We start from the raw sequence: 8498 nt of genomic DNA on the forward strand, positions 1-8498 counted from the left end.
GTGTCTCAAATATAGGTAGCCAGTATAGTTGCCACCTGTATAGGTGAGGTAGGTAGGTGCCCCCAATACAGGTTAGATAAGTGCCCCCAGTATAGGTTAGATAGGTAGCTGCACCCCCAGTATAGGTTAGATAGGTAGCTGCCCCCCAGTATAGGTTAGATATGTAGGTGCCCCTCAGTATAGGTTAGATAGGTAGGTGCCCCCCAGTATAGGTTAGATTAGGTAGCTGCCCCCCAGTATAGGTTAGATAGGTAGCTGTCCCCCAGTGTAGGTTAGATAGGTAGCTGTCCCCCAGTGTAGGTTAGATTAGGTAGGTGCCCCCCAGTATAGGTTAGATAGGTAGCTGCCCCCCCCCCCCCAGTATAGGTTAGATTAGGTAGCTGCCCCCCAGTATAGGTTAGGTAGGTGCCCCCAGTATAGGTTAGATAGGTAGCTGCCACCCCCCCCCCCCCCCAGTATAGGTTAGATTAGGTAGCTGTCCCCCAGTATAGGTTAGATAGGTAGCTGCCCCCAGTGTAGGTTAGATAGGTAGCTGTCCCCCAGTGTAGGTTAGATTAGGTAGGTGCCCCCCAGTATAGGTGAGATAGGTAGCTGCCCCCCAGTGTAGGTTAGATAGGTAGCTGCCCCCCAGTGTAGGTGAGATAGGTAGCTGCCCCTCAGTGTAGGTTAGATTAGGTAGGTGCCCCCCAGTGTAGGTTAGATTAGGTAGGTGCCCCCCAGTGTAGGTTAGATAGGTAGCTGCCCCCCAGCGTAGGTTAGATAGGTAGCTGCCCCCCAGTGTATGTTAGATTAGGTAGGTGCCCCCCCCCCGTATAAGTTAGATAGGTAGCTGCCCCCCAGTGTAGGTTAGATTAGGTAGCTGCCCCCCAGCGTAGGTTAGATTAGGTAGGAGCCCCCCAGTATAGGTTTGATTAGGTAGCTGCCCCCCAGCGTAGGTTAGATAGGTAGCTGTCCCCCATAATGGAGGTGGGAGCCGGAGCCACGGGAGGGCAGCCTGACCTCTCCCTTCCTCTCCTCTCCCGGGCCGCCCTCCGTGCTTCCCCCTCAGATGTATAGTGAGCAGGCAGGAAGCGCTGTTTACAACTCACCTCCCTGGCTCCAAGCGCTGCTCTCTCACCGCCAGTCTTTTCCTCTCTGCCTACACGCTGATACACACGCTGCTTCCAGCTAAACAGGAAGCAGCGTGTGTATCAGCATGTATACAGAGAGGAGACCGTCCCAACAAACGCATCCTACCACGCCTGCGCCACCCTCACTGTCATAGGTATCTCAAGGAGCATGTGCAGGGTCAAGCCGACCTCAACCTACACAACATGCGCAGTACACGCTCCTAGAGATACCTATGATGGTGAGGGTGGTGAAGGCGTGGTAGGATGCGTCTGTTGGGATGCTTAGGGTGCTTACGATGGGATGCTTACGCATGCGCGAAACGATGTGGGTGACGCAAGCATAGTATGATACGTCCGTTGGTACGCTTGGGATGCGTCTGATTGGGACACTTGCGCATGCGCTGAATAGGTGGACACACATAGAGCGGTATCACGGGGATTGATGAGATGCAATATGTGTATAATAGAGGCCGCCGTGTGTCTGACGTCAGCCCCTGATGAGTCACAATTGCTGACGAAACGCGTAGGGCGGAGCTACGTCGGATGCTATCGGCCATACCAGGAAATACGGGCACTCATGGAATAGTGAGACGGGGAAAACACGAGAGTGGTCACCCGGGGACCCAACTGTGATTATTACGCTTTGATTCAAGTCTACCTTTGTGAGTGCAATTTATGGGGGGGATTATAAGTCCCCACATCGTCAATTAGTGTTTCCCTTTAAAAAAAATAATGATGCTACATGCCGCATTTACTCTAAAAAAAAAGTTTTTTAAAGCAATTTAAAGGCCACTTCAGGTTTTTCTATCCGGATATCCGAATCCGCCCGGATACCCCGGATACTGGGGTCAGATATCCGATCCAGGTCGGATACCCAAAAGGTCAAATCCGGATATCCGATCTGGATCCAGATATCTGGGTATCCGGATCCGGATCAATCCGGATTTTGAAAAGGGGTATCCGAGCATCCCTGGTCCCCTGGACGAAACTCCAATTCTGGGGAACAGTGCTGATCAGCATAATTCTTTTGTTGTGCGACTGCCTTCTTCAAATTCAACTGAACTTGTGTCCAAACAAATTTCATATGCGAGAACCAATCCTCCAGAGCCGGGAAAGAAGAAGGGAAAGTTGACAAGGAAGAAAACTTGGGATTCTGACCAGTAACTACCTGAAAAGGTGAACATTTTGTAGATGAACTACAAAGATTATTAAAGGAGAATTCTGCTAATGGCAGAAACTCTGCCCAAGATTCCTGACAGTCTGACACAAAACAATGCAAATATTGTTCCAACGTCTGGTTGGTTCTTTCAGACTGGCCATTCGTCTCAGGATGAAATCCCGAGGAAAAGGACAGTGCAATTCCAAGTCGATCGCAGAAAGAACGCCAGAACTGCGAGACGAATTGAACTCCCCTGTCTGATACAATATTCTCTGGAATTTCATGTAAGCGAAACACCTTCTTGATAAATAAGTCAGCTAAGATCTTAGCAGAAGGCAGCCTATACATGGGAACCAAATGCGCCATCTTGCTGAACCTGTCTGCTATTACCCAGATTACAGTGTTCCCTTCCAAGGGGGGTAGATCCACCACAAAATCCATAGATAGGTGAGTCCATGGCTTCTGTGGAATGGGTAATGGCAGAAGATTACCCCTCGGGCAACCCGTGAAACTTTGCTTCGGGCACACACTGCGCAGGCAGCAACAAAGGCCTTGCAGTCCTTCCTTAGAGAGGGCCATCAAACATGGCGTGACAATAAATCAAATGTTTTAGTTTCACCTGGATGGCCTGACAATTTCGAGTCATGAAATTGTTCAAGAACCAGCAATCGAAGGTGAATAGGTACAAACAAAACATCAGGAGGTTTTTCCGGAGGACAGTCCTCCTGAAAAGGCATTAAAGTCTCAGAGAGGTCTGGAGAAAGAGGTACTGGTAGAATAGCATCAAGATATACTACGACAAATTTGCCTAAGAAGTCTCTGAAAATGTCATTTACTAGATCCTGGAAGACAGCTGGGGCATTACAGAGGCCAAAGGGCATGACCAGGTACTCATAATGGCCGTCTTGAGTATTAAAAGCTGTCTTCCACTCATCTCCCTGACAAATTCTGACTAGATCATAAGCCCCTCTTAAATCTAGCTTGGTGAAAATCTGTGCCCCAGAAACTTGAGCGAACAAATCGTCAATGAGTGGCAGGGGATATTTATTTTTTACAGTGATTTTGTTCAAACCCTGTAGTCAATACAAGGACATAACCCTCCATCCTTCTTCTGCACTAAAAAGAACCCAGCTCCAGCAGGAGAAGAAGGACGGATGAACTCTTTGTTCAGATTTTCCTTAATATAATCTTTCATAGCCAAAGTTTCCAGGCCAGAAAGATTATACAAATGCCCTTGTGGAGGCATCGTACCAGGCAACAGTTCTATAGGGCAGTCATAAGACCTGTGAGGAGGGAGCTTATCAGCAGCCTGAGGAGAAAACACATCTGAATATTCTTGATAGCAAGAAGGTGTCAGCTGACACTAAACCCTTCTGCGTCTTAGTGTGTAGGACGGGTGCCTACCAGCAGACGCCGGTCCAGTGAGGTCACGAGGGACTCTGGTTGCCATGGACGCCGGGGGCGGAGTAGGAGGAAGTGCATTGCATGGAAGAGGAAGTGCCAGGACACGCGCACGATGCTGCTGTAGACGGAACATCGCGGGAGCCAGCAGGTGAGTTCCTTACAGCCCTGTTGTTTGGCTAATACATCACATTTCCACCCCCACAAAGGGACACAGAAGCGCTGTAATTAGCCAATCCTGGACGCTACATGTAGCATCCAAGATGAAATGAGACAATGGGAAATGACAGGATCAAGCTCGGCATTTGTGCAAATTATGGTAAAAGCCGGTACTGATGGCTTTCTATTTATTTGAATGGACATCGCTCAACATAAATCTGTAATGAATTTCAAAAGAAAAATCACATACCTATGGAGAGGGAAGGCTTTGGGTCCTATAGAACCTTCCCGTTCCTCTCACGGTCCCTTCGTTCCAGTGCTGTCAACTCTGTTCAAATTTGCCACCAAGGGAGGCTTCCGAAACACTCTTTTCCCCGAGTGTTCACTAAGATGGGCTACTCTGTACTGTGTACTCACACATGCGGAGTATGGAGCAGCCTGTCTTCAGAAGTGTGATGGATTCACCTGCACTTAATTCCCCCAGCATATGAAAATGTGCACGAAGGTGTGATGTGTAGAGCACCCATTTAGGCCCCCAGCTTGTTGAAATAAAGTAGTGTTTGTATCAGTTTCTAGACTCTTTTTAAAGGATGTGATCAGTGGCGTAGCTAAGGAGCTATGGGCCCCGGTGCAAGGTTTACATTGGGCCCCCCAAGTGCTCTATGCATAACAATTGATACGGCGCACCAAAACCTGCCAAGGACAACTACAGTGTCAGAAGTGCAAGGAGGGGATGGGGAACAGTGTGCTAATGATTACTACTAATAAAAGCACATATAGAAGTGATTTTTACCCGCACAGGACCAATACAGAGCTAATACTATGGTTGAGAGTGGGCTCCTCAGGGCCCCTCTGGCCCAAGGGCCCCGATGCGGTCGCTACCTCTGCACCCACTATTGCTACGCCACTGGATGTGATGTGTTTATTCTTCTGCTGCAGGTAGAAGCCATAAAGTCATAAAAGTTCTCCATAGCAGACCCCTTTCACATTCTGTGGTTCTACTTCAGAAAGTCCAGATACCCTCATAAATTTCTTAGTTGACCAGAGCCACATTTCCTCGCAGTGGGGGAATGTAAGTGACTGTCCTCTAATTAAACTTTGATATATAATTCCACATGATGCCATAATTCCATGGGTATTGCGGAATCGCTGGGACCTAGTCATTCATAATTCACATTGCCTTATGTGACAAGCACAGTACACCTTCTTCTGAGAGGTTAATCCAAGGAATAGCTCATTAACAGCCTGAGATATCGATTCCCTAGACAGGAAAGGTGTCACCCCAAGCAAGTTTGATATCTATACGTTCAGTGCATGATGACTAAGTGTAAAATGTTTTTTATATTATATGTCGAATATCCACAGAGTAATGGCGTAATTGTAAAAATGCCAAACTTTTCCCCCCTAAACAAGGGGCCAGATCTCAGCCTAAAGTCATATTGCTAGGAGTGGGAGAATCAGCTCTTATTACCATCTCCACCCTCCAGCGGAGAAAGGGTTAAATGGCTGGACACACACACGCACACACACACACACACACACACACACACAGGCAGTGAGAGAATCTCGGCCTATCCACAGGGCCGGATTTGTACTCTTTAACACCCTAGGCCAGTGTCAACAGCCGCCCCTTCAGGATAGGTAGCAAGATGACCCCTCCCCCCTTCCCTCTAGTATAGGTAGCCTGATGACCCCCCCAGTATAGGTAGCCAGATGACTCCTCCCTCTTTCCCTCCAGTATAGGTAGCCAGATGACCCCTCCCCTTCCCTCCAGTATACATAGTCAGATGACTCCTCCCCCTTTTACTCCAGTATAGGTAGCCAGATGACTCCCTTAATCACTCCTTTCTCTCCTCCCCCCCCCCCCCTTTCACTATAGGCAGCCAGATCGCCTTCACACCACAGCAGCCATCTGTGTCACTCATTTCTTTACTCATCTCCAGTGTAGAAGCTTTCTCTTCCCCCTCCAATTCTGCCCAAGTCCATAGCCACCAACCACAAACGTGCACAGAGAGCAAGATGGCTGCTGCACAGGCAGCTAGCAACAGAGTACCACGGTCAGGCGCTCGCCTGATCTCCCTGCAATGCAGTATTTGCAAGCTGGCAAATGCTGCACCAGTTTAGCCTGCTGCTTTGATGCCCTTGCTCCTGTTGATGCCCGAGGCCATGGCCTAGGTGGCCTTGGCCTAAATCTGGCCCTGCCTATCCATGCTCATGGGGCTGGAGGAAGCCCCGAGTGAGTATAAAATATTTATACGGGGACATCTCAGGTACACTTTAAGGTCTATGGCTATAAACACTGGAGGCAGATGATCAGCAGGGCTGTCAGGCAACTGGTATTGTTTAACAGGAAATAAATATTGCAGCCTCCATATTATTCCCACTTCAGTTGTCCTTTAAGATGTGCACTACTCTAAAATAGAAGTCTAATCATCTGACTAGCTATATTTGCTTGTTATGGGTAAGTAAGAAATCCAAAGTTCATTTGAAACAACTGTCTATCAGCAAGTTCATCATACTGCATGTTGCTACAGCTATCTCATATATAAGGGCAGAGCCGGATTAAGGCCAAATGGGGCCTGTTATAAACTGTTCTTATCACCTTGCTTCGACACCATCGTCTCACAGACTGTGAGATCACTTGACTCTCCACACCGCAAACAGGATATAGACTTTCTCAGGCTTCTTCAATGTTTACGTTATTTATTCAAGTCACAGAAAGACAGATAGATACAGTCATCATATCCTAGCTATGCCAATCTTCATGTTGCGTTACAAGCTCGTGATGAGACTCCCTGCTGAAGTCTATCAGGTACCTTCTTCCTAACTACGTTACACTAAACTACCTATGTACAGCATACATTATATCAGATTACAGAAAGGAAGAACATGCTTAGAAGTCGTCCCAGTCAGCCTTGCTAGCTAGTGCGGAAGGAAGAAGCAGAAGTGAGCTCTCGTAGCTCCCTCAGCCTTTTATACCGACTAGGAAAGAGTTAAATATGACATCATCTTCGCCACCCCCTAGACCAGATTATTGGTGGACCCACTCGTGGTGTCATCATACACACCTACTTGATTAATAATCAATGAGGCATTTGACCCATATGCAGGAACGTGGATGTTTAGTAAATATGGCCAATGTTTTATGTTCCTGTGGTGTAGTGTTAAGGTCAGAGTAGTCCAATGGCCTTCTTTTAGGAACATGTTCTCAGTATCTGCGTGTATCCTCTGCTACACGCAGACCCTGAGATGCCTCTGCCTGCATCACAAAACCTCTATTTATTTTAAAGGCATACACCGCGGACAAGCCTTTTACATAAAACTCAGGCCAAGTAACTGAGGCCTACTTAAATTATAACAATCCCCCCTAAAACGGCTTGACCCGCAGATCCCAGCGTCTGAACCTCCCAGTACCTGGTTTCTTTTCTTTTATGTTTCACTTTTCGATGTTCGTGCTCACACAACCTGGAAGAGAGAGAGCAAGAGTTCTTGGTCTTCCTGTAACCAGGCTCTCTGGGGAGGCCCTACTTCTAAATCCCTCTATACCACATACTCAGCATTTGCGTCACTTACGTATCACTCACAAACTTGCATGACCACAGAAAAGTGAAACTCGTTTGGTTGTTACAAAACGGAGCAGTGCCAGGTGCCTTCTAAAAGAGCGCCTTTATACAATCAGCTCCATCACAGGTACTACTAAACCTATACCCGTAACCCTGTATATCCCTTAATTTAAACTATTGGTTCAGGAGATTGTTTATGAGGCACCAATCTCTGGACCAGGTTAATTTGTTTTACGTAATTTTAACACGCAACCTCACCTGGATAATGATACCTAACGTTGTCATCCCCATCCAGACGACCAGTGGGTGTAGAAAGAACTTTGGAACTGCAGAGGCCCAGTCCGAGTGTCCCTGGAACATCACCGGAACCTTTGTCCACCAGGTCAGACTGGAACTCACCTGCTCATTTTTGTGTTCTACCTCGTGAAGATCACCTGTATCATGGTGAAATCTTACCTCTAACTTAGTGTACTGTTTGTTTAACCTTTGTAACAAAAGGGGGTCGTCTTGGATCAAAACCTGTTTCCCTTTGTCCCATGTCGTGTTCTCTTTCAGGACGGGAACTACCCGTGAAACTTTGAATTTTAGATTTTTCTTACCAATTTGAAAAACAACGTCATCCAACCTGGATGACAAGATCCATATGGGATCTCCACTCACCCAATATGTTCCCCTTGGAAACTCCCCCTTATCGGAACAATTATGAGAATATACCTTGAATGTATCATTAGACCTTATGTTAAAAAACCAAACCTTTCCTTCAGCCACCGGAACTATCGGTTTGGCTTCAGGGTGGATCTTTTGAATGGTAGCCTCGCATTCTGCGTTATTGAGCCTGCAGGCTTCTTCACTAAATTTGACTTGCCCCGGCCAACGCAGGTACTTCTGCAAGAATTGCCCGCATGAGGACAACTCTACTTGCTTCACCTCCCCGTCTAGCACCAAAAAAGGTTGACCTCTCAGGTCCTGGTGTAAGACCCGGGTTGAGGTGGGAACTAAGGAAGTGGCGGTGCCTAAAGGAATGTTGCACCGTTTCCATTTGTTCACCCAAACATCTCGAAGCTGCCATGCAAAAGATCCTTCTCCAGAAAAATTAATATACCTCCC

Source organism: Hyperolius riggenbachi, chromosome 10 (genome assembly GCF_040937935.1).
Source record: "Hyperolius riggenbachi isolate aHypRig1 chromosome 10, aHypRig1.pri, whole genome shotgun sequence".
Lineage (NCBI taxonomy): Eukaryota > Metazoa > Chordata > Amphibia > Anura > Hyperoliidae > Hyperolius > Hyperolius riggenbachi.